This window comes from Thermobia domestica, chromosome 5, assembly GCF_964235325.1.
Source record: "Thermobia domestica chromosome 5, izTheDome1.hap1.1, whole genome shotgun sequence".
Lineage (NCBI taxonomy): Eukaryota > Metazoa > Arthropoda > Insecta > Zygentoma > Lepismatidae > Thermobia > Thermobia domestica.
This window is the reverse complement of record NC_137458.1, coordinates 286871411-286898638: the sequence shown is the minus strand read 5'-3', so window position 1 is coordinate 286898638 and position 27228 is coordinate 286871411. Positions and strand designations below refer to the sequence as shown.

Genomic DNA, 27228 nt, shown 5'->3' with positions numbered 1-27228 from the left:
TCATTCAAACAGGAGAAACATAAATCAACCAGTCAGTACCAGTTTTAACGTTGTTCATTGTAGTAAATACTGTGACCTATAGCTGGACGAACTTTTCTGTAAACAATTAGGTGTCTTAACAGTGCATTCCTTCTCCATTCTGATTTCATTATTACAGCCATTCATCATCACCATCATCATAGGTATTCTGCCGTTATTGACAGGTCACTTGCCGCAACTGAGAAGTTTTGATCCTGCACGGTTTTCTGTCAGGCATCTCACCTTCACGTACGATTTTTTTCTGTTTTGATATCGTCCATAAATTGTAGTTTCATTCGAACCTTTCCTCTCTTCTTTGGTACCATACCAACTAGTTGTCCCTCGTGATACAGTTCCTTCTTACCATTTTCCCAATTAGCTCTCTTCCTCTTCTTGTGGCAAAATACAAGCGCATTTGTTTTTATTATTGATCATGATAGAATCATGATAGAATAAAAAATGGTTACTCGTATAGCGAGAGATTGTTTTCTGTAATCAACTAATCGTTTCAAGAATATAATTCATTTCCACTTTCATTCCTTAATTAGAATAAGAAGTAGTACAAGAATATTAACACATCCATTTTTATATTAATTAACAAAATTACCTTACAAACCAGTCTTTCAATTGATGTACGTATGACACTCCTACTTGTTCACATTTAGGTTTTAGCGGAATTTTAATGTTACTCAGCTGTATATCTTTATCTTCAATGAAATAAAATTTTTAAGATTTTCGTCCCACGTTTATGGCGGCTAGGCTAAAGGAGACAATGATAATTTAAAATAAATGAAATGGTGGAACGAAGAAAGTGGGAAGAAACGGGACAACCCAGAGAAAACCCACACACGCGGTGTTTGGAAAGCACAAAGTTTACTTGACGCGCGCTGGGTTCGGACCAAGACCCCACACACCAGAGGTGAACGCTCTAGCAAGTGACAAGGAATATATAACAACTTACATATTGGGTTATGTCATTAGGTCTGATATGGCGTTATATAAATGTTTATATGTTTTGTGTTGGTTAAACACAGCTATGTCGTTTACTACTTGTCTTGTCATTTTACAATATTTTCTCTCCGAGGAACTGCTACTCGTATCAATGGTAAAAAAAAGAATGCAAGTTAATATACATTAGCAGTTGGACTTTTAATGCTAATTTGAGATCGCTCAATCTAACAAAATTTGTTTTTAGCATATCCTTCCGTAAGGTGAGACAAACGACCGGAAGTTCGCTACATATATAGATATACGCATTCTAAAATTTTTGGTGATTTTGTTCGTGATCTTACTAAAAAGCAATTAAAGATTTGATTTTATGTAAATAAAATTTGTTTTATATTATGATGTGTAACTCAAGAAATCCAGATATTAAAGTGCATTATTGTGGAAGCACATTTGGCATGGAAAGTGAAAAACCGGGAAAAAGAACACGAAAATTTACAAACACGATGCAATACTCCTAAAAGCTTTGTAATTTGGGGTCGAACTAGCACTTTCTTTCACAAGAAGGAGCGTACTACATCTGGGACCTAATATTTGCCAAAAATTATAATAATTGATTCACAGTCTAACTTTTAAGACGCTGTTGTTATCAAAGCTATAAATTACAATCAAAGATATTAAAGAGTAACATTAATACATCAGAGTTTAGGTCTAGTATGCACGCTATTGTTGAACGAGCTCTTAATTTCGATTCTCGATTGGGGAACATTACATTTTGAATCTATTCCAGTGGTTTGTATTACACGTTAATCTGTAGTCCACATCTCACATTGCCAAGATGTTCAATAGGGAAAATAAACCTTAATAAATGAACCTTAAAAAAACAGTGATTGGCAATAACTATTGAACATGATGTGACCAACAGTCTTGACCTAGCTAAATATTAGAGAAACGTTGAATGCAGTCGATCTGAAGTTAATTGGGATCAATGTTGGCTTGAGGGGTACCCCTGTTGTGATTGTTATACATCATCTTGGTGCCCGTCATATCGGAATCAACTTGCATATTTTAAACGGCATCATGGTCGTGTACCATATTAAACAACATCTTCATTTGAAAATAACTCCAACGGTAAAGTTAGTTTTCCAAAATCTGCAACGGTTATGTGTGAAATGCTGTGAAATGTGCTATGCGATGAAACGAATTCAAGGATAAAGGTATAGTAGAAAACAATCTTTTCAATATTACGTCATATTACGTATTCTTTAATGACCACCAAAATAGAGAGCTAACACATCCACAAAAAATTACAATCACGTTGACGTGTTTAACATGTCCCTCGTTCTGTTGTATGCACATCCTTAGCAGTCCGACTCAGTGCTCGTGCACTCTGAGAAAGACAGTCAGTGATATTTGTTCACAGGCCGTAAAGGCCAACATACACTAGTGTATTTTCGGTCCGTAAAACATGTCGTGAATTTCGGTCCGAAACACCAGCCATACACTGACGTATTTTTCCGCCGTAGCCATAAAATTTCATGCGCTAGTCTTGTTAGCAGCTGTCAATACGTTAGTGTATGGGACCTGGCGTACATTTACGTACCGAATTTTTATACGCTGGAAAAGTCTGGCTGCTTTTAACTTCGAGCGTAAATACGGCGCGTAAAAACGGCTCATATGAAAGGGTTTTCGAGCAGCAGGTGGTCTCTTGCCCTTTCCACGTTCTCCTCCCTGGACTGGTCTTATTGTTTTCAGAAGAGAAAACCTGTTCTTGTGTTCTCCTCGCGAATCGTTGCTGAGGTTTGCTGGTAGATTCACCAGAAATCATCATTCCAATGTAGTTTCAGTCTTTCCATACAAGATACGATTTCGGCTAAACTAATATTTCCTATTGCACAAAACGAGACATTATTTCCTAATTAAAATTCATAATTAATTTTGAGTGCACAGAGAAAAAGGTATTTAAATCCAATACTTCCTAATCTGAATTCGCAAATTATGAGAGCTCCTCCGTGGCTATATAGTCAGCGTATGCGTCCTCTGTGCGGGGCGCCCTGTTCGATTCTAGGCGGAAGTTCATGCGGTTCGGGTTCTACTTCTCATATAGGCTAGCTAAACTTATCGAACCTGTTGCCTTTCGACTAGGAATTTAAGATTTAATTTAATATTTGGACATTAGTTTTTTTTCCACACAGGTAAAGGCGCATATAAAGATGAAGTCACACCTTCAGAATTACCCATGTTGTGATACTGAAATGAAATTTTTGAGTTTAACCTCCCACGATTATGCCATTTAGACTAAAGAATACAATAATTAAGGCAAGTGAATGATGATGAGAGCATTGGTGGAATGAAATTTGGGAGGAAATGAGAGTACCCTGAGAAAACCCACGGACATGATGTTGCCCACACAAACTTATTTGCATGGGAATTGAACCAGGGACCCCACGCACCAGATATAAATGCTTTAGCACTGAGCCGCTGTAGCCCTCTGTTGTGATATTAAAAAAAAGTATGACTGTCAATAGCATTTGACCAATTCTTGCCGAATTGAAAATTATCTATAAATCATATGTTGCTCCCACTATTGAGTATTGTTCTCCTATCTGGTCTATGGCCTGCCCTACTCATTTCAAAAAATAAATTCCTTAATTAATTTCTTTTTAGCCATTGTATCCTACCGAGTACCTCACCTCCGAACACTTCCAAAAAATAACGTTTTAAAAACCCTCAATATCAAACCTCCCCTAGTGAGAAACAAAATTTCTGACCTAATATTTTTGCAAAAAAAATGTAAATGGCCATATATCATATGAACAGTTGTTAAGTCAGATCAATTTTCGCGTACCCGCTAGAACAACACGGTCTAGTGATCTCTTTTACACTCGAGCGGCGAGAGTTAATATTGTCCAAAGGTCCCTTCTAAACCGAATTGTCAGTACCTATAGTCAGTTACCAGAAACTGTAGACGTTTTTGCAAGTGAGTATACTTTCAGATCATCTATAAATAAGCTATTTTTGTAATGTCGCTGTTGTCTTGTACCATCTTGACTTCAAACTGTTAGTAAATTGTTATCAAATTGTTAAAATGTTTCAGAGTAAAATGGCCTAGTGCTGTATCTGTAAGTTTAAATAGTAGTAATCCTGATCTTGAACAAGATACTATCCGATATTTCCCTGATAGCACGGAGCAAATAATTGAGTTTGAATATCGAAATTCGATTACTATTCTTGCCATTTTGACAATGTGCTGCTTGTTATTTTAAGTACTTTCTCAACTTTACAAGAATTTATAGCGAAATAGGTTCAGAAAGTAACTATTTTTTCACGCGATCTTGACATTACTCGTAAACAAAGAATTAATAAACCACGAGATATAATGTTTCTTTCTTCGTATATTGTTCCAAACCTCAGTTTGTGCAAATATTTAAATCTAATAATAATCCTATTTCACTCTTAATGCTTATATACTAAGTAAAATAGCAAATCGTTGTACAGCTTTTTTTGTGTGGTTGCTTCCCAGTCGTAAAAGTTCTGGTTCAATTCGGTACCGGCCATGTTGAATATTTTTCAACATTGTATTATATGTCATCATGATGAGGATATGTTTACGAACAATTACCTGAAAAGTGCAATAGATGTAATCCCAAAAGAGACCATAACTAAGACCAGAATTGAAAATTAAAGCCATTTACAGGAAATACACTCATAAATTTATATTAACTTTTTAAAGCATTTCTCAATCTCAGTGTTGGAAGTACTATCACACCTTCCTAGATAAATGTCAACCTAAGGTATATTGCCATAAAATATTATGTAACACTCAATACTTGTCATTTAAATAATTTATTTCACGAACAACGCAATCGTTTTACTATGTTTGTAAGTAGTATATGCATCACTATTAGGAGAATTGACATAATTGACGCAATCTGCTACTTAATAGTGTATATTTTTCATAGACATTACATATTGAACATAGTAGAAACTCATCTTTAAGACTGCGTCGTGTGGATGTTTCCATATTGCAGGCTATTAATTAAACATTTATTTATGAAATATGAACTATCACCTAAGGCGTTTTTCAGAAATTCGAAACAAATTATCCCTCAAGAGTAAATTACCCGTTGTGGATCTTTTCAGGAAGAATTAGTTATATCATATTGTCCGGTTATTAATAAACCATTTATTTATCACTCGTGACTGACTCGTGTTTGAGAAAATATCTCGAAAAAACTCACAGGCAAGAGTAAACTAACCTTTTTGTATTTTTACCACAGAAATAACTTATGCCAGATAATAAAAGTGGTAATGAAATATTAATGTACGAGAAGAATCGTTAGTCATTTTCGATAAAATCGCGTTTGTCTTTTTATTTTCATTTATCAGTGAAATTCCTTTAGTTTGGGGGATAGGAAGAAAATTTGAAAACCTTCCCTTGGAAATCTGATAAAAGTATTAAGTTTAGAAACTTATTACTCGAATTTAAAGAAAATTATACGATGTTGAGTTCGCTCTTACTACTACTCAATTGATTTGTATGCATATGTGGAAACCCTCAAGTTCGGGTGGATTTTACCCTCATGTCACATACCCGACAGCAAGAACGAATAAAAAAGTCATTAAGTTTTTAAAACATTTTTAATACAGTAAAATACTAAAGACTACATTTAAAGAAAGCATGAAAATAAACAGTGATAAACTGGCAATAAACGAAAACCAGAGTAGAACTGAATTTAACCTGACTCCGCATGCTAACACCGGGCGACGATAATTTTGTCACCTGAAAATTCTTCACGGTAATTTCGTCACCGGTAATTGTCACCAAAATATTACCATATAGGTAATTTCGTCACCGAAAATAATGTCACGATAATTTCATCACGAGTGTGTTTTAGGACATAATACAAGTACAATGAATGAACTCAAAAAAGTTTTTGAAATTGTTTTCTTTAACCCTTTCTGTAACCTGAGTTTTGGGGGTATTCTTTTAGACTTTCAGTCAAGTAGCTACTGCATCGTCCTATTTATCCTAGGATCATGGTTCGTACCTCATTCTCTTCAGAATGGAGCCGGCTTTCAAATGGTATCACTTGTATGCTCATACCATATACCAGGGAAGGGAAAAATGTGTCAAAGAGAAAATTTCGGAGGGAATTTTTTTCACTTTTTGGGCCCCTCTGGAGCAGCTCTGTGTGAATGTAGAGATCTAAAAAAAATTGATAAATAGTACTTGGTATACTGAATACATGTGCCCAATTTCAAGTTTCTATCTTGAATACTAAGGGCGGAAGAAATTTTATCAAGAATCCCCACAATGCCCCAAATTACCACAAAACACCATGATCTCAGGTAAAAAAATTTCCTGAGACATATCTATTTACCCTAAGACTATAATCCGCCAATTATTCTCTGGACCCCCTGTTTTAACGCAGAAATCCGAAAAAAAAAATCTGGTAAATACTACTCGGTGGACTGAATGTTTGTGCAAAACTTCAATCTTCTACGTGCAAAAATAAGCCCGCCAAAAATAATGAACATAGGCGAAAAAGAAAACATATAAAAGAAAATATATATTTAAAGTTACCACGTCATCACCTCTTATGTCTGAAAGCGGGAAGGTGTGAAACCATACGTAACGTGTTCTACAATGCCTCTGGACTTGAAAAACAGAAAAAAAAACCGGACGAAAAAGCTCAAAATAGGAGAGTTATAACGCAATGTACCATGAAACACCCGTATGGTACAAATTGTACCATGGGATCCCCAAAAGGTTAATCTTCAACTGCCAAAACTATGCCGCATAATCAAAATAGATTATTATTATTAAATAAAGAGTTACATATTTTAGATATTGTATTCGAGACAAGAGATAAAAGTTTCCAGTAATTCTATCACAGAAATATTGTCATATAGGAAATTTTGTCACGGTTATTTCTTCACCTTTGTTGAATTAAATAGAGACAAAGCAAACGATCAAACAGCTTACGTTATTTTAATAAAACTTAGAAAACAATTCAATTGGTGTTGAACTCTGCAAAATTGAAGTTTCTGGTACTCGAAGCAAGAACAAGCACCAGTAGAAGAAAATAATGTCTGCTTGAGCAAATGTTAAAAGCACAGGCAACATGGGGCACTAATGGGTTCATTATTCATTATTTAGAAATATTAAATTTCACGAATATAAAAATTTCAGAACAGAAAATAATAAACAAATATGGCAAGATACGCCAATCTGTTAATTTTTTCGCAGAATAGACGAAAATTTTCATCGTTTTAGTACCGTTCTCTGAGACCAAATTCTTGGACCTTTCAAGTTAACAGTCATTTGAAAAGAGTGGCTCTTTTTAGGAGCTATTAAAAGAATTATATTATATTATATTTCAACTCTGAGTAAACATTGGCAAATTGTTATTGGATATATGTGGAGACCAAATTTCTATAAAGGAAGAACAACGTGTAAATATTCCCGGATGTTTCCTTTAAATATAGAATTATGAAACTATGAAAAAGTGAAACATGGATGGTGAACGCCAACTTTTCAATGGCGCAAAAAAAAAAAAAAGTGTATGTTATTTGAGGTGAGACTTCCTTTACTAGGTATACGCCCTAATGTAGACCAAGACACAAAATTCATATGAAGAACTGTTTCGTGCGGTGGTGCATCAGTGCAGTGAAATTAGTGAATATCCGGACCTGGAACTATGGTAATGGATTTTGATATAGCGTAAATGCAACTTTTGGAGATTCAACTCGTTTATAGTGTTACTTTTTTCACCTGACTCAGTCAACATGGAGGACATGGTTTCACCTGACTCAGTCAACATGGAGGAAAGTCCAAGAGCTTGGAGTCTTAGAATGGTACAAGAGCAATGAAAATTTTCGTCTATTTTGCGAGGAAATAAACAGATTTGCATTTCTTCCAATAGCAGATGTGCATCGATTAATACAAGTGATTTCGTAGGAAGAGCTGGAACTTCTGGACTATTTTGATAACACTTACGTGTCAAACACGTATCACCGTGTTAAAGCTCGGTCTGGAAATATTTGTTTGCGTAATGTGCACCGTCTATATCCCCCAGACAATTGGAATGTTCACCAGGCTACCTTTAACAGCAATTCTATTATAATTAATATTTGTGAATTGTGGAACTAGAAGTTTCATCATCTAGTGGGAATGTCAAACGCAACTATTTGGACGCTTATTCATGAAATTCAACAAGTTGAAGCAACGGTTTCAGCTGTGCTTCATCAAGATGCTGTGGGGCAACCACCCAAACAGCAAACTAGAAGAGTGTTTCAGATTTTTTAGAAACGGCTCTAGTCTTTGTGCTTAACGTATAACACTGGAACTAAATATTTCAAAAAAAAAAAAAAAAAATTGCTTGTTTCCTATAATGTTATGAATAGTAGAAAATGAACATGTAAACCATTTATTGCATTAATACAAGTTATATTTTGTTTGCTAATTTTCTGTTCTGAAATTTTAATAATGCCAAAACTTAATATTTGTAAATAGTGATATATAAATCCATTATTGGCCCATTTTGCCTGTGCTTTTAACATTTGCTGAAACTGACATTATGTTATTTTACTGCTGTTTGTTCTTGCTTCGGGTATCCGAAACTTTGATTTTCCAGAGTCGAACACCAGCTGAATTGGTTTCCAACTTTGATTAAGATAAGGCCAACTGTTTCGGTCGTTTACTTTGTCTCTACTTAGTTCAACAAAGATGTAAAAATGACCATAACAAAATTTCCTGCATACTAATGGGTTTTGATTTTGAGTACTTTTTATTACTTTTTTCCTTCCATTTAATATATGTGCGCATATATTTTTCTCGGGACCAGAGTACACGATGGCGCCCCCGTACAAATGAGTGAGATCGACATACCAACCGCGAAGCGCCACCATGGTTGACGCGAAGCGTAAGAAAATTTTCAGAAATAAACCCTGATTTGCCTTGATTTTGAGCAATTTTTGTTACTTTTTCCCTTCCATTTTATATATGTGCACATATATTTTTCTAACATGTGTACCATTATAGGACCACCTCCTAAAGCAGAAAGAGGATTTAAGTACATACTAGTAATATTCCTCTAATTTTTCATTTCTTTCTTTTTTCTTTCGTTTTCTTCTTTTTCTTTCCCAATTTTGTGCCCCCTTACTTCGGCGCCCAGGCCGACCCGCTCTACCCCTTATACAAGGCACTGGCTATACCATTCCCAAAACACACTTTTTTTCAGTTCTCCCTACTCGAAAAGCGCTGTGAATAGAAAGTCTTACTACAAAACAGAACTGAAATAAAAAGTTTATACTAAAATGTCACTGCCTTGTTCTTGTTTTATTAATATCAATTCTTGTTAGTCTCATTAATCTCCACAATATGGCTGTTGTCTTGTATACGCTCTTGTATCAAATGCTTTTGTTTCCAATATAACTGCCACCGAAAAGCCTTTTCTATCTGTCTTTGTTTTAATTTTGTACGCCACCTCTATTGTGCTTTTGTCAGTGGTACAATTTCTCGATTTTTTTTATTGAAGATTCTTCAAAATCTTTAGGAATATCAAATAAACAAAAGTGAAGTGTGATCACTTGCAACAAGTAAAGGAGCTTTAAACAAATATATCAATTTATTTCAAGATAGGAAACTACACAAAATTTATGGCAAATCTATAACAGAACTGATAAGTTACAGCAACTGGGTATCTAAGAAAATGTTAAACCAAATAAGTCAATTGAACAAAACGGCATTCTTCAAGTTGCCAACTAGGTATTTTAATTTGCCAACTTGTCAAGAAATTGGTAACTTTGAGGGGGGAGGCTCCCCCTTACCCCCCCTTAAGATGCCCCTGGGGCTGGAGGTAGTTGTATAAGTCTTGTTTTTCCCTTCTGGCCTATTTTTGAGCTGTGGATAACGTAATAAAAATTGGTATCCCGTGAGGGGATAATTTATCTATTTGTTAGTACTTTATTTTTAATTTGTAAGAAAAAAAACGTAAGCTGCAACCATTAATAAATCACATTTTCTTTAAATTGAATTTATCATTCAGTAGCCCACTTTTTAATCACCAAAGTCAACAGTCTAAAACGTTGTATAACAAAAAAAATCAAATATTCAACTATCGGAACACTCCTTTACTCCCTTATTCTTTGTAAACTGCATTTCCAAACAATAGGCTTATTTCGGAAGGTAAGAGGAAACCACACATTAAGCTCGTTCAGATTGTATTAAATCATCGTCGTGTCTGTTTAGAAATTTAAATGTTTGCAATTTACATCGTAAAAAATTGAATATAACTTTTTCCCTGTTCTGTGTCCTCCTCCTTCGAAGTACGATTTATATAAATATTTAGTGATCTCAGATCACTAAGTACAATGATCTAAGATTGTTTCAAAAATAGGCCAAATGGATTGAGCTGCTTGAACGTAATATAGATAAATGTGAATTTTTAATCCTCTTCGGCGTGGCTCCCAGTCTGTTTCTTCTATGCTTTCTTTTTATTCTTTTACTTAACAACACAATGTTTATAGCACCTGCACTTAAAACCATGGCCTCAGATCTATCTTGTTCAAGCAACTTGAGTAAACTGGAAAACGACCATGTGCTCAAACAACAGGCAAGAGGAAGAGCGAAAAATGACCGCTTCTTTTTCTTCTTCTTTTACGCGCCTATTTTTACGCTAGGTGTATGGGCCAACTTACGGACCGAAATTTACGACATCATTTTACGGACCGAAAATACGCGCTGAAAATACGCTAGTGTGTATTGAAAAATAAAGTAGTTACAAATAGAATAAATTATCCCCTCACGGGATACCAATTTTTACTACCTTATCCACAGCTCAAAAATAGGCCAGAAAGGAAAAACAAGACTTATACAACTACCTCCAGCCCCATTCCTTAGAAATAGTTTGATCCTTGTTACCTCGTGTAAGTTGAAGGGATCCTCCCCGCTGCTTCCACCTACCTTTTTTATTTCAAAGTTTATCTTGCCATTTAATTTTTATCTAGTTGTTAAAAATCATTTAAATATTTATTTATTGAAAGGTTGGGTGTTAGCGGACTTAGGTAATTTCATCACCGGAATTTTCGTCACCGCTAATTTTGTCACCAAAATATTAGCATGTAGGTTATTTCGTCACTGGAAATTTCGATATAGTAACTTCGTTACTTGTAATTTTGTCATCAAAATATTAGCATGCAGGAAATTTTGTCATGGTCATTTTTTCACCTTTGTTGAACTAAGTAGAGACAACGTAAACGACTGAAACAGCTGACCTTATCTTAATCAAAGTTGGAAAACAATTCAGTTGGTGTTCGACTCTGGAAAATCAAAGTTTCGGATACTCGAAGCAAGAACAAACAGCAGTAAAATAACATAATGTCAGTTTCAGCAAATGTTAAAAGCACAGGCAAAATGAGCCAATAATGGATTTATATATCACTATTTACAAATATTACGTTTTGGCAATATTAAAATTTCAGAACAGAAAATTAGCAAACAAAATATAACTTGTATTAATGTAATAAATGGTTTACATGTTCATTTTTTACTATTCATAACATTATAGGAAACAACAAGCAATTTTTTTTTTTTTTTTTGAAATATTTAGTTCCAGTGTTATACGTTAAGCACAAAGACTAGAGCCGTTTCTAAAAAATCTGAAACACTCTTCTAGTTTGCTGTTTCGGTGGTTGCCCCACAGCATCTTGATGAAGCGCATATATAAAATGGAAGGGAAAAAGTAACAAAAACTGCTCAAAATCAAGGCAAATCAGGGTTTATTTCTGAAAATTTTCTTATGCTTCGCGTCAACCATGGTGGCGCTTCGCGGTTGGTATGTCGATCTCACTCATTTGTACGGGGGCTCCATCGTGTACTCTCGTCCCGAGAAAAATATATGCGCACATATATTAAATGGAAGGAAAAAAGTAATAAAAAGTACTCAAAATCAAAGAAAAGCAAGGTTTAGTTTTGAAAATTTTCTTCCGCTTCGCGCCAACCATGGTGACGCTTCGCGGTTGGTCTATCGACCTCACTCATATTGTACGTGGGCACCGTCGTATACTCGCCCCAGGCGCTGATTTCCATGGTACGGCACTGGGGGGCCACAGTAGGTTTCTCAGGCGTTCGATGGGGGAAAGCTACAATGGATGAGTCAAGTCATTTTGTAGCTTCCGTTGTAAACCTAAGTGCATGATTCCAAAAGTCACGTTCTGGGGGGCCAAACAATACGTCTGCTGGGTGAAAGCATAGACCGGCGTGTCTTTCACTTCATTTTCATACAGATGAGTTGTCATTCCTATCTTATTTTTAATCCCGTAGTTGCTTCTTTCGGAAAGTTAAACAAAAATTGAAGTTCTTCCTTTCTTTATAGTACGTATTTATAAGTCAAAGCATTACGTAACCATTGCATGTTACGTAGCTCACAGGGCCGCAACTATGGGGAAGAAAGCAATTCACGTGCCCCGGGCGCGTGATTGGTGGGGCGCCTAAAAGGGAGGTTATATATTAGTAGTTTTCCTACCGGTATTTAATACTTCTCATCAGAATGCGAAATCATGATATCGAAGTGGGAGGAGACTGGAGGACAGAAAAAAAAAGCTCTGAGCACTTCTCGTGAGGATTGCCTGGCGGGGATTACCTAAACTATGATAACCATGAGTTGTCAAATTAACAGTTGTGCATCATAGGTGATGATAACGATCCTGAATTGAGCTGTGAAATTGCACTCGAAACCGGGGGTTATTCGTATTCGTATCTCAGATGGGGCATGGAATGGGACGAATATGAAAATAAGGTTGCTGTAAAGTTTTTCACAGGGTTGGTAAGTGTGGCAATTTTTTTTTTTATCAAGACATGGCAATTTCAAGTTTCATCCCGCCCCCCCAATCTTGTAACGCTAGCTACGCCGCTGTCCAGCCCCATTCTTTAGAAATAGTTTGATCCTTGTTACCTCGGCTTTTGTAAGTTGAAGGGATCCTCCCCGCTGCTTCCATCTACCTTTTTTTAATTTAAGTTTATCTTGCCATTTAGTTTTTAACTAGTTGTTAAAAATCATTTAAATATTTATTTATTGAAAGGTTGAGTGTTAGCGGATTTGGGTAATTTCATCACCGGAATTCGGATTTGGGTAATTTCATCACCGGAACTTTCGTCATCGGTAATTTTGTCACCAAAATATTAGCATGTAGGTTATTTCGTCACCGGAAATTTCGACATAGTAATTTCGTCACTTGTAATTTTGTCACCAAAACATTAGTATGCAGGAAATTTTGTCATGGTCATTTTTACATCTTTGTTGAACTAAGTAGAGACAAAGTAAACGACCGAAACAGTTGGCCTTATCTTAATCAAAGTTGGAAACCAATTCAGCTGGTGTTCGACTCTGGAAAATCAAAGTTTCGGATACCCGAAGCAAGAACAAACAGCAGTAAAATAACATAATGTCAGTTTCAGCAAATGTTAAAAGCACAGGCAAAATGGGCCAATAATGGATTTATATATCACTATTTACAAATATTAAGTTTTGGCATTATTAAAATTTCAGAACAGAAAATTAGCAAACAAAATATAACTTGTATTAATGCAATAAATGGTTTACATGTTCATTTTCTACTATTCATAACATTATAGGAAACAAGCAATTTTTTTTTTTTTTTTTTTTTTTTTTTGAAATATTTAGTTCCAGTGTTATACGTTAAGCACAAAGACTAGAGCCGTTTCTAAAAAATCTGAAACACTCTTCTAGTTTGCTGTTTGGGTGGTTGCCCCACAGCATCTTGATGAAGCACAGCTGAAACCGTTGCTTCAACTTGTTGAATTTCATGAATAAGCTTCCAAATAGTTGCGTGGGACATTCCCACTAGATGATGAAACTTCTAGTTCCACAATTCACAAATATTAATTATAATAGAATTGCTGTTAAAGGTAGCCTGGTGAACATTCCAATTGTCTGGGGGATATAGACGGGGCACATTACGCAAACAAATACTTCCAGACCGAGCTTTAACACGGTGATACGTGTTTGACACGTAAGTGTTATCAAAATAGTCCAGAAGTTCCAGCTCTTCCTACGAAATCACTTGTATTAATCGATGCACATCTGCTATTGGAAGAAATGCAAATCTGTTTATTTCCTCGCAAAATAGACGAAAATTTTCATTGCTCTTGTACCGTTCTAAGACTCCAAGCTCTTGGACTTTCCTCCATGTTGACTGAGTCAGGTGAAACCATGTCCTCCATGTTGACTGAGTCAGGTGAAAAAAGTAACACTATAAACGAGTTGAATCTCCAAAAGTTGCATTTACGCTATATTAAAATCCATTACCATAGTTACAGGTCCGGATATTCACTAATTTCACTGCACTGATGCACCACCGCACGAAACAGTTCTTCATATGAATTTTGTGTCTTGGTCTACATTAGGGCGTATACCTAGTAAAGGAAGTCTCACCTCAAATAACATACACTTTTTTCTTTCTTTCTTTTTTTTTTTTTTTTGCGCCATTGAAAAGTTGGCGTTCACCATCCATGTTTCACTTTTTCATAGTTTCATAATTCTATATTTAAAGGAAACATCCGGGAATATTTACACGTTGTTCTTCCTTTATAGAAATTTGGTCTCCACATATATCCAATAACAATTTGCCAATGTTTACTCAGAGTTGAAATATAATATAATATAATTCTTTTAATAGCTCCTAAAAAGAGCCACTCTTTTCAAATGACTGTTAACTTGAAAGGTCCAAGAATTTGGTCTCAGAGAACGGTACTAAAACGATGAAAATTTTCGTCTATTCTGCGAAAAAATTAACAGATTGGCGTATCTTGCCATATTTGTTTATTATTTTCTGTTCTGAAATTTTTATATTCGTGAAATTTAATATTTCTAAATAATGAATAATGAACCCATTAGTGCCCCATGTTGCCTGTGCTTTTAACATTTGCTCAAGCAGACATTATTTTCTTCTACTGGTGCTTGTTCTTGCTTCGAGTACCAGAAACTTCAATTTTGCAGAGTTCAACACCAATTGAATTGTTTTCTAAGTTTTATTAAAATAACGTAAGCTGTTTGATCGTTTGCTTTGTCTCTATTTAATTCAACAAAGGTGAAGAAATAACCGTGACAAAATTTCCTATATGACAATATTTCTGTGATAGAATTACTGGAAACTTTTATCTCTTGTCTCGAATACAATATCTAAAATATGTAACTCTTTATTTAATAATAATAATCTATTTTGATTATGCGGCATAGTTTTGGGAGTTGAAGATTAACCTTTTGGGGATCCCATGGTACAATTTGTACCATACGGGTGTTTCATGGTACATTGCGTTATAACTCTCCTATTTTGAGCTTTTTCGTCCGGTTTTTTTTTTCTGTTTTTCAAGTCCAGAGGCATTGTAGAACACGTTACGTATGGTTTCACACCTTCCCGCTTTCAGACATAAGAGGTGATGACGTGATAACTTTAAATATATATTTTCTTTTATATGTTTTCTTTTTCGCCTATGTTCATTATTTTTGGCGGGCTTATTTTTGCACGTAGAAGATTGAAGTTTTGCACAAACATTCAGTCCACCGAGTAGTATTTACCAGATTTTTTTTTCCAGATTTCTGCGTTAAAACAGGGGGTCCAGAGAATAATTGGCGGATTATAGTCTTAGGGTAAATAGATATGTCTCAGGAAATTTTTTACCTGAGATCATGGTGTTTTGTGGTAATTTGGGGCATTGTGGGGATTCTTGATAAAATTTCTCCCGCCCTTAATATTCAAGATAGAAACTTGAAATTTGGCACATGTATTCAGCATACCAAGTACTATTTATCAAATTTTTTCTTAGATCTCTACATTCACACAGAGCTGCTCCAGAGGGGCCCAAAATGTGAAAAAATTTTCCTCCGAAATTTTCTCTTTGACACATTTTTCCCTTCCCTGGTATATGGTATGAGCATACAAGTGATACCATTTGAAAGCCGGCTCCATTCTGAAGAGAATGAGGTACGAACCATGATCCTAGGATAAATAGTGACGATGCAGTAGCTACTTGACTGAAAGTCTAAAAGAATACCCCCAAAACTCAGGTTACAGAAAGGGTTAAAGAAAACAATTTCAAAAACTTTTTTGAGTTCATTCATTGTACTTGTATTATGTTCTAAAACACACTCGTGATGAAATTATCGTGACATTATTTTCGGTGACGAAATTACCTATATGGTAATATTTTGGTGACAATTACCGGTGACGAAATTACCGTGACGAATTTTCAGGTGACAAAATTATCGTCGCCCGGTGTTAGCATGCGGGGTCAGGTTAAATTCAGTTCTACTCTGGTTTTCGTTTATTGCCAGTTTATCACTGTTTATTTTCATGATTTCTTTAAATGTAGTCTTTAGTATTTTACTGTATTAAAAATGTTTTAAAAACTTAATGACTTTTTTATTCGTTCTTGCTGTCGGGTATGTGACATGAGGGTAAAATCCACCCGAACTTGAGGGTTTCCACATATGCATACAAATCATTTGAGTAGTAGTAAGAGCGAACTCAACATCGTATAATTTTCTTTAAATTCGAGTAATAAGTTTCTAAACTTAATACTTTTATCAGATTTCCAAGGGAAGGTTTTCAAATTTTCTTCCTATCCCCCAAACTAAAGGAAGTTCACTGATAAATGAAAATAAAAAGACAAACGCGATTTTATCGAAAATGACTAACGATTCTTCTCGTACATCAATATTTCATTACCACTTTTATTATCTGGCATAAGTTATTTCTGTGGTAAACATACAAAAAGGTTAGTTTACTCTTGCCTGTGAGTTTTTTCGAGATATTTTCTCAAACACGAGTCAGTCACGAGTGATAAATAAATGGTTTATTAATAACCGGACAATATGATATAACTAATTCTTCCTGAAAAGATCCACAACGGGTAATTTACTCTTGAGGGATAATTTGTTTCGAATTTCTGAAAAACGCCTTAGGTGATAGTTCATATTTCATAAATAAATGTTTAATTAATAGCCTGCAATATGGAAACATCCACACGACGCAGTCTTAAAGATGAGTTTCTACTATGTTCAATATGTAATGTCTATGAAAAATATACACTATTAAGTAGCAGATTGCGTCAATTATGTCAATTCTTCTAATAATGATGCATATACTACTTACAAACATACAGCACTAGGCCATTTTACTCTGAAATATTTTAACAATTTGATAACAATTTAATAACAATTTGAGGTCAAGATGGTACAATCCGCGGCAAAAAACCTGCAACATGAGCATATAAGTTTATTGTGAAATGACGAAGTCTTTTGCTCCAAAATAAGTGGGCACAGGAGGAGGCCGAGGTTTATCCTGGTGTGATTCGTTCCACTTAGACGTTATGTTCATTCCCTGTGCTGTTAGGCGTAGTTTCACAATAAACTTACATCGTCATGTTGCAGGTTTTTTTTTTTTTTTTGCCGCGGATTGTACAAGACAACAGCGACATTACAAATATAGCTTATTTATAGATGATCTGAAAATATACTCACTTGAAAAAAAAACTTCTACAGTTTCTGGTAACTGATAATTTTGTTTAGAAGGGACCTTTGGACAATATTAACTCTCACCGGTGGAGTGTAAAAGAGATCACTAGACCATGTTGTACTAGCGGGTACGCGAAAATTGATCTGACTTAACAACTGTTCATATGATATGTGGCCATTTACAATTTTTGCAAAAATATTAGGTCAGAAATTTTGTTTCTCACTAGGGGAGGTTTGATATTGAAAGATTTTAAAACGTTATTTTTTGGAAGTGTTCGGAGGTGAGGTACTCGGTAGGATACAATGGCTAAAAAGAAATTAATTAAGGAATTGAATTTTTTAAATGAGTAGGGCAGGCCATAGACCAGATAGGAGAACAACACTCAATAGTGGGAGCAACATATGATTTATAGATAATATTCAATTCGGCAAGAATTGGTCAAATGCTATTGACAGTCATACTTTTTTTAAAAAAAAATATCACAACAGAGGGCCACAGTGGCCCAGCGCTAAAGCATTTATATCTGGTGCGTGGGGTCCCTGGTTCAATCCCCGTGCAAATAAGTTTGTGTGGGCAACATCATGTCCGTGGGTTTTCTCAGGGTACTCTCATTTCCTCCCACATTTTATTCCACCAATTATCTCATCATCATTCACTTGCCTTAATTATTGTATCCTTTAGTCTAAAGGACATAATCGTGGGAAGTTAAACATTTCATTTCAGTATCACAACATGGGTAATTCTGAAGGTGTGACTTCACCTTTATATGCGCCTTTACCTGTGTGAAAAAAACTAATGTCCAAATATTAAATTAAATCTTAAATTCCTAGTTAAAAGGCAACAGGTTCGATAAGTTTAGCTAGCCTATATGAGAAGTAGAACCCGAACCGCATGAGCTCCCGCCTAGAATCGAACAGGGCTCCCCGTACCCAGGACGCGTACGCTGACTATATAGCCACGGAGGAGCTCTCATAATTTGCGAATTCAGATTAGGAAGTATTGGATTTAAATACCTTTTTCTCTGTGCACTCAAAATTAATTATGAATTTTAATTAGGAAATAATGTCTCGTTTTTGCAATAGGAAATATTAGTTTAGCCGAAATCATATCTTGTATAGAGAGACTGAAACTACATTGGAATGATGATTTCTGGTGAGTCTACCAGCAAACCTCAGCAACGATTCGCGAGGACAATGCAAGAACAGGTTTTCTCTTCTGAAAACAATAAGACCAGACCAGGGAGGAGGCAGTGGAAAGGCCAAGATACCACCTGCTGCTCGAAAACTCTTTCATCTGAGTCGTTTTTACACGCCGTGTTTACGCTCGAAGTTAAAAGCAGGCAGACTTTTCCAACGTATAAAAATTTGGTACGTAAACGTACGCCAGGTCCCATACACTAACGTATTGACAGCTGCTAACAAGACTAGTGCATGAAATTTTATGGCTACGACCGAAAAATAGGTCAATGTATGGCTGGTGTAATGATTCCAGGTGACCAATGTACTTAATTTTAAACTGGTAGAAGTCTGGTAGAAGATATATTTAAGTTGTCCCGAAAGATAAAAGTCCAACGGAGTTAGGTCGGAGGACTTTGGTGGCCACTCAACTGGTCCAGGCTGACCTATCCAGCAACGTGGAAAGTGTTCATTCAGGCATTCCTTTATATTACGACCACAATGAGGCGGTGTCCCATCTTGCTGCCAATATTGAGGAAATGGCCCTTCCTCGTTCAACAAAAGTGGCATAACAGTGTTTTCAAGCATATCTCTATTGTACAGCATCCAAGGGTCCATCAATGAAAACCGATCCAATAAGTTCTTCCCTCCATACTTCATACCACTCCATTACCGTACCTGCACCTTGTATTTCTGATGCATCTATCCGGTTAGGATTTGTGGTAGCCTGGTAAGATGACTTTGCTTGTTAACCTGACCTCTTACATAGAAATTTGAATCATCACTGAACATAATAGTTTGAGGAAACACTGGATCATGAGATTTATTGGTAAACAAGAAATTTCTATCGCTTTTTATGGAAGTCTGTGTTCAACTGGCCCTCACACCGTGAGTTGATCGCGAATTGAGACGAGGTGAATATCAGTTGTTGGTATGGGTATATCCAACATGCTACCTGGTTGTGGCAGTTCAGTTACACTGCGAACTTGCGTAAAGACAGAGTGAACATTGGACCTACATAGAGCATCATAAGACGTTTATGAAGTACGAGTTCAAACTGGAGTAAAACGCCACTGCAGCGGGGCGGAATATATGCCAGGCCATTGGTAAGGGTGCCGTAACTAGTCGGACAGTGCAGCAGTGATTCAGCAAGTTTAAGGACGGTGACGAAACACTCCAAGACGCATCACTTGCCCAAAGACCAACACATGTTCAAAATCAAGATTTACAGGCAGCAATTGAGACGAACAGTGGCCTCATAGGTAAGGAACTGGGACTTCAATTCAGTTTGAGCGGAGAGACAATCCGGCAGCACCTCCATCCACTACGGAAGAATTACAAGTTTTGTCGATGGGCCCCACATGATTTGACTCCGTGATAGAAGGCACCTGTGTTTTTTGCTGTCTCGTGTAAGGAAGGAACCATTTATGGACAAGGTGTTGACATGTGATGAGAAATGGGTCCTGTACGAAGCACAAAGACGCCATCATTATATTTTAGCATCCCATGAACCGGTCCCAAAACAACCGAAACCAGCACTGCACCAGAAGAAGGTCCTACTGTGTGTTTACTGGACTGCTCGCGCTATCCTGCATTGGGAACTGCTACCAGCTCGTTGGAGCACCTATACAAATGTGTACTGTCATCAGGTGAATCGTGTTCAGAAAAAACTCAAAACTCTGGTGAATCTCAAACGGGCCCTCCTGGTACAGGACAACGGTAATGCCCCCCATGAGCCGGGACACTATACGCCTTGGATGGAGAACACTATTACATCCATCATACTCCGCGGACGTTGCGTCGTCCGATTATTGCCTGTTGCATTCCTTGGACAATCACCTTAGAGGACAACAGTTCAAATCCCTAGTGGAGGTGCAAAACGCACTTGATATCTCCTTCCCTTCACGGCCCACCAAGTTCTACCACGATTGAATTCTTGGCCTTCCAGAATGTTGACAGAAGGTTATCGATCCTGATAGGGAATATTTTTTATCTTCTAGGTTCGACTTAGGTGATATATCGATGTTCGAAGGTGGTGGGTGAACTTTCATGTTTACCATTATATCTCGGCCAACGTCCACTCACAAAACTCAATTCGCCCATCAGGATCATGCTCTAGAATTTTTGTTTTAACTGTAATTTGTAAGGGTGCCACTTTTCTCTTTTTGTGATTCTTTTAACACTTTTGATACTATTATTATGTTGACTTGATAGACGTCGCACTCTTCCTATAACTTTTCGTCAAAATACCCAACAAACCTGTTGATATATTATATCTGGATCAGTTGCATTTCGTGATCTTCTTGATCGAGGTTAATCAAAATTTCCCGTTGCCCTGAATTTGCGGATTAGATTTCGTACTGCAGTGTCTGTCACCGGATCCCGATTAGGATGTCGCTCATTGAAGACGGCTGCTATTATCTCTCAACTACGTCCTTCAGCCAAAATGACAATTTCAGTTCTTTCTTCTCCAGTTAACATCCCGTCCTTCCTGCAAGAAAAATAAAGAGACTGTCAGTTTTCGCCCATACAATGCTCTACGCATGACAAAATTTAAGTCTGTTAAACAACATTAACCTATCATAAATCCATTCACAAGATTAAAATCATTGCGGATTTTGGGGAAATAACTTTACCATTGAATTTCTCTTCGAACGAGAATGTTGTTTAATATGTCATGCGACCATTTTGCCATTTAAAATAAACAAGTTGATTGCAATAAGATTGCTATCAAGGTGGTGGACAACAACCGTAACCACATCATAACGCTTCCGCCTTCTACCAACATTGATGTTAATTGGATTCAGATTTACAGTTTCTCAATTATTTAATCCGGTCCAGGCTTTTGCCACACCCTGTACATTTTAATTTCCTTCTCTTACATTTCGTAAAATAATTACTGTATCCTTGTGTTAAACTTTATTGTAATTAACAGTGACCTTCCGACAACACATTTGAAAGTGATACTTTCTAATTTTACTAAAACATTATGGGAAGCTAAGACTTAGCAAGTAATTACCAAGAAACAAGAGAGTCCTTTCCTGCTTTGAAGTTATTGAAAACAACAAAACCATTTAAACTATCGTTCTGTCTCGTTTATTATTATTAAATCTTATACCACCCATATGGAAAGGAAGAAAGATGAAAATATGAAGTGATTTCACTTTGTTGGACTATTGGTTTTTCCTATGCAATACGATTTCTTTCCGTTACAAGTTCAATATATAAACAGTCAATCACACACAATAGCAGATATCAATTCAAACAAATCACCAGAAGAGATCACTTACACCATGATGAAAATTTTCGTGGTAAGTTACTGTGCTTTCTATGTTTGTCTTAATAAATATCTTCAGAGAGTTCTACATAATTAATTTCTCTATAAACGTAATCCAATAAGAAATATTATTTTGATTTTTTCTATATAATGAGAACTTCTTGTTAAAATAGAGGAATATTTGGATTTTAATTTTCTTATCTAAATCTGTGCTCATTATATTTACTTCACTATATAATTTTAATCATATATATCCATACTGTCAATCTCTCACAAGCTAAACAATCTGAACGATGAATTAACATGGTATTATAGTATTCCCAAATAATGATATGATATGATGTTAAAATATACCTCTACCAGCAAGAAGAAGTATCTAATAACAATAAGATGTTATTGCCGTCTTCTAAAAAATCATTCTATGTTTTTAATATGCATTTTATTGTTCAGTGATTGCAAAGGTAGGCCTATTATCAATTGGATTAAGTATCGGGATACCTGCAACTTGCTTCGACGACACGCGTTTCTAATAAATCATCTAGTAACAATTTGGAAATGATACGGAATTCGAAAATGTCTAAAGACACATAGTTGGTGACAAGGGTTCAACGATTTGAAGACTACAGTATTTTGTATTCAGTTTCCAAATTTAGTTATGCGTTGGATCCAATGTTATGCTGGTGCCATCATGAAAGTGCATAAGAGTAGTGTATTTAATTTCTAAAAAGTATGGTGATGTATGTGAATAACATGGAGTTCTTTGTATTAAGAAGTCTCTTGATTTCCTCAGTAAATATGTCGACTAATCGTGGTTCTGAGAACCGTACTACGAACGACTGTAGCAGGAATCGTAATAAGTAGTGATACAACGCTTCCACAATAACTCACTAATATTGAAAATCCTCTTGATTTCTAGTGGCGTATGAATCTTTGTTACATATGGTACTGGTTCGATTCCTGGTGAGAGAGCATTAAACTTTGAATGTATTGTGATGGTTTGATTTTACCTTAAATTGTTGATCCTGTTTTGTATAGCATTGACGATTAAAACCGGCGCAAAATTTCAACATACAAAGCAACAACAACTAAAATGAGAATTTTTAGGCTAATAAGAATTTATTATTTTAATACCATTTACAACTAATCCTTGTAATTCAACTGTTAAGTACAGATACCAGTAGTTGGTATGTAATGTATTCCTTGTCATTATTATTAATGAATTGAAAACTATAAGTTATTCCTGTTATCATATTTTATGGTTTAATCAGCTACTATGAGAGAAACCAGACTCAAATTGTAGTGTCGAATTCAAACATTGTAGAGATGCGATAAGTTCTAAATTTCTTTTCACTTTCTCTTCAACTATGCTAATCCACCTACGATAAACCATAATGTTATCTCCTACAACCCTTGTGGTGAAGTAGTTAATACACGTGAATGAAATAATACTCAGTATGAAAACATTCTTGAAAACCCTGTTACTGTTATTCTCTGTTCACTGTAAGCTCTAATCTCCGGTAAACAAAATATTTGTATCCTTCCGCTTGTCACAAATACGATTGGCTAGTGATGTATATCACTCCCACCAACCACGGGAAGGAGCGAATTATGCAAGTGGATTTTGACAATATACTGTCTCGTGTTGTCCAGATACTTACAGCAGCAGTAGAAAAGAAAGAAAAAAGTCTAAAAATAAAAAGAACTGTTGCTTAGTGAGTAAAGGTTTGCCTTGTTGGTGTTTCACCAGAACACTCGTGGAACCGGGATTCATGCCAGCCGTATTTCAAGCTTGAAAACAGAACACACGTTCACAGTTGAATTGGCGCCATAATTACTGCGCATGCTTAGTGTTTATTTGAATTGTTTCATTAACCGCACTTAATTGCAGTAGTATTAGATAATCCGTATTATATTTTTACCATTTTATATGAAGCTTCATAGTAAAAGTAATAATCAAATCATATGAACTATTTTGCGGAGGACTACAAGCGTCGGTAGGCCAAAAGCAAATCAGAGAGATTTAGCTTCACGTGGCTTTCTTTACCGCAGTTGAGAGCTTAGGCCGAACAGGGTTTAGGTTATAGTTTGTTATACATTAAATACTTATGGTGCTAGAAACAAATGTTAAACTCCAAGAACCCAAACTAAATATGAACGTAGTAAAAGTTTTACATTATCACAGATTAATCTTAATAAGCGTATTTATTATTATAGTCGTCTTTGAATGCTTATACTGTTTCGAAAAACGTTAAAATTATCCATAAACGTAAGTAAACAACAAGAAAATTCAAAGATAATGTTATGCAAATGAATACTTAAACCATAACTCTTAATTACATACGAATCAAACATTTCATCCTGATGTTTTTCTTTTTGTTTCAGGTCCTTTTTGCAGTCATAGCATCTACTCTTGCAATAGGTGCTATTGATTACTACGTAAGTATTTCTAAAAACTAACAGTAAGCATTCTGATTTAATTTCCGTTCATAAGGAATAATATTAGCGTATAATAACTTTATCGAACACTTTATTTTCTTTCTTCTTAAAAAAGTAACTGGTACTAATATTACAAAAAGAAGTTAAGTAGAGTAGGGAGAGTCTCGAGTAAACCCAACTATCATGTGTTCCATTATACTTTTCTATTTTGAGTATAAATATCAAAAAAGTTTTCAAATTCTTATTTGAACCAACATTGAATATTTAATTTTTCTAGCATTTTCCTTTTAGTGAGCTAATTATTAACGAAATCGCTTTTGGAGAACGTTCAGTCTAGAAAGTACCGAACTTACTACAGACTCCCAATTGCACTATTCCGGCAATCACACACCATAAACTCCAAGGGTGAGCAGCGAGGATATGTAAATTTATATTAACACCATTCTTCAATTTCATTTTAAATTCAATACAATTAAAACTGCAATGAGAGGTTTGGTTTATTAACTTTGTATACTGGTTCCATATTTGGATCCCGTAACGCCTTTTCTAGCAATGAATAACAATTATTTAAAATCCTTGTGGAAAATTACATCAATTTTAAATATTAAACTACTTCGCCCACATTGTGTATCATTTTAATTTAAGGTGGAATTTCATGCAAACGTTCTTTGCTTGTGATGTGCTAAATAGCCAATTGAGAAAGTTGTTTAAGCGTGGTTCTGCGAGTAACACAACTTTCTATTGGCTACACATAGAAATCGCTAGCAACGAACGCAACGGACGCCTGCATGAAAATCCGTCGATAATACTTTACTTTAGTTTCTACACAAGACTTTCTATAATATTAATATTATTCTCACAATAATAGTATCTAAAAATTTCAATAATAATAATAATAATAATAATAATAATAATAATAATAATAATAATAATCATCATCATCATCATCATCATCATCAAAATCTTTAAGTAAATCATAGCAGAATTAAATTTTAATTCGCATTGTTTTCAGCACACAGATTAAATCTAGTTTCTAGTTGCTTCCGCAGCAAACTTACAGTTTCTACTCATCTTAAAATTTCATACTTAAAATTTTTAAAGCAGAAATTATTACTTTGGAATCAGTTTCTGAATGTTTTACTGTTACTATAATTTTCTTCATTTATATTTACGACATAGAGCAATCTAATAGTGTTGATATATTAAAGTTAATACGTAACACGTAGAATAAAACTGCAAATGAGATCATAGAAGTTGAAAAAAATGAAATTAAATCGTTCAGTTTTACGTCCCACGGTTATGCCGGTTAAGCTAAAGGAGACGGTGATGATGAGAAATGAATGAAATGGTGGAATGAAGAAAGTGGGAGGAAACGGAAAAAGCCCAAAAAATGAAATGAAATCTTTGAGTTTTACGTCCCACTTTTATGCCGGTTAGGCTAAAGGAGACGGTGATGATGAGTAATGAATGAAATGTTGGAATGGAGAAAGTGGGAGGAAACGGGAGAACCCCGGGAAAACCCACGCACACGGTGTTTGTCCACCACAAATTCACTTGGCGGGGGCTGGGATCGAACCCGGGACCCCAAGCACCAGAGGTGAACGCTTTACCACTGAGCCCCCGCGACCCCGGGGAAAACCCCGAGGAAACCCAGACACAAGGTGTTTGTCCACCACAACGGCCACACGGCGCAAGCTGGGATCCAACCAGTGACCCCAAGCACCGGAGATGAAGGCTCTACCACTGAGCCGCCGCGCCCTCCATCATAGAAATTGTTTGTAGGAAGGAAATAAATGGAGGAAATAAAGACAAGTCAAATATATATATATCACAGACGTCATGTACACTGATGCACACTACTTAAACGCTTGTGATCCAGAAGAACGCTTTGCTAATCTACAGACTCTCTGTTCAACCAATGTTAATGGACACAGCTACTATGGTAACTCACTTTGTACCAATAACTCTCCACTTTCACTTCAATATAAACTTTAATACAATACCGACCTTTATATTTGACCTTAACGCAAATATATAAGTAAATACTAATTACTGATATCTTCGTATAACAAATTGCTTATTCCTTGTAATTTTTTATTTAAAAAAAATACTTTGCAGGCCTATCCTAAATACCAGTTCGGATATGCTGTCACTGACCATCTGACTGGAGACAACAAACAACAGACTGAAGTACGAGATGGTCCTGTAGTGAAAGGCCAGTATAGCTTGGTAGAGCCTGATGGCAGTGTACGAGTTGTTACTTATGAAGCTGATGATATCAATGGCTTCAATGCTATTGTCAAAAGATTAGGACCTAATCTTCATGCTGGCTACGGAGGTTACGGTTATGGAGGATACGGATATTTAGATTAAACAAAGTATAGCGTTATTGTTTGTGCCAATGAGTTAAGTTTTAATAAAGTGATGAACCGCATTCTTTATTTGATTTCAAATAATTTTTAACTAGTTTAACACCTTGTCTAAACAATAAAGGTATTTTTACTTTTTACCTAATTGAATGTAATTATTAATGTTATCCTATACATGAATTTCCTACTGAAAGAAATACTTAATTTATTTAAGGTAGTTCGGTTAAGCTAAAAAGAATATAGAGCAGGTTTTTTTTTTTTTTTGTCTAATTTCTAGTCTCTGTGTTTGTACCTGGTAAAGACGCTACCAAAACTAGTAATTTAGAAATTTGGAGTAAAGTAATAGACTAATTGAATCGATAATTGCAGAAAGGAGCTGAGTTCATTTCGTGTAACTTTGAGATAGTAAAATGTATTTGAATCTAGCCCTGCAGATCTTTCTCTGAGATCAACGTATAGTTCAATG

General features: G+C 35.6%; 1 pseudogene across 1 annotated transcript; it reads left to right on the top strand.

The window, feature by feature from the left end:
• The first annotated feature begins 21823 nt into the window (after nucleotides 1–21823).
• Nucleotides 21824–26766, top strand: LOC145685578 (larval cuticle protein A2B pseudogene; annotated as a pseudogene). Its single transcript, XR_014131459.1, has 3 exons — nucleotides 21824–21991; nucleotides 24340–24393; nucleotides 26512–26766. The product of XR_014131459.1 is annotated as a larval cuticle protein A2B pseudogene (transcript).
• Nucleotides 26767–27228: the final 462 nt, after the last annotated feature.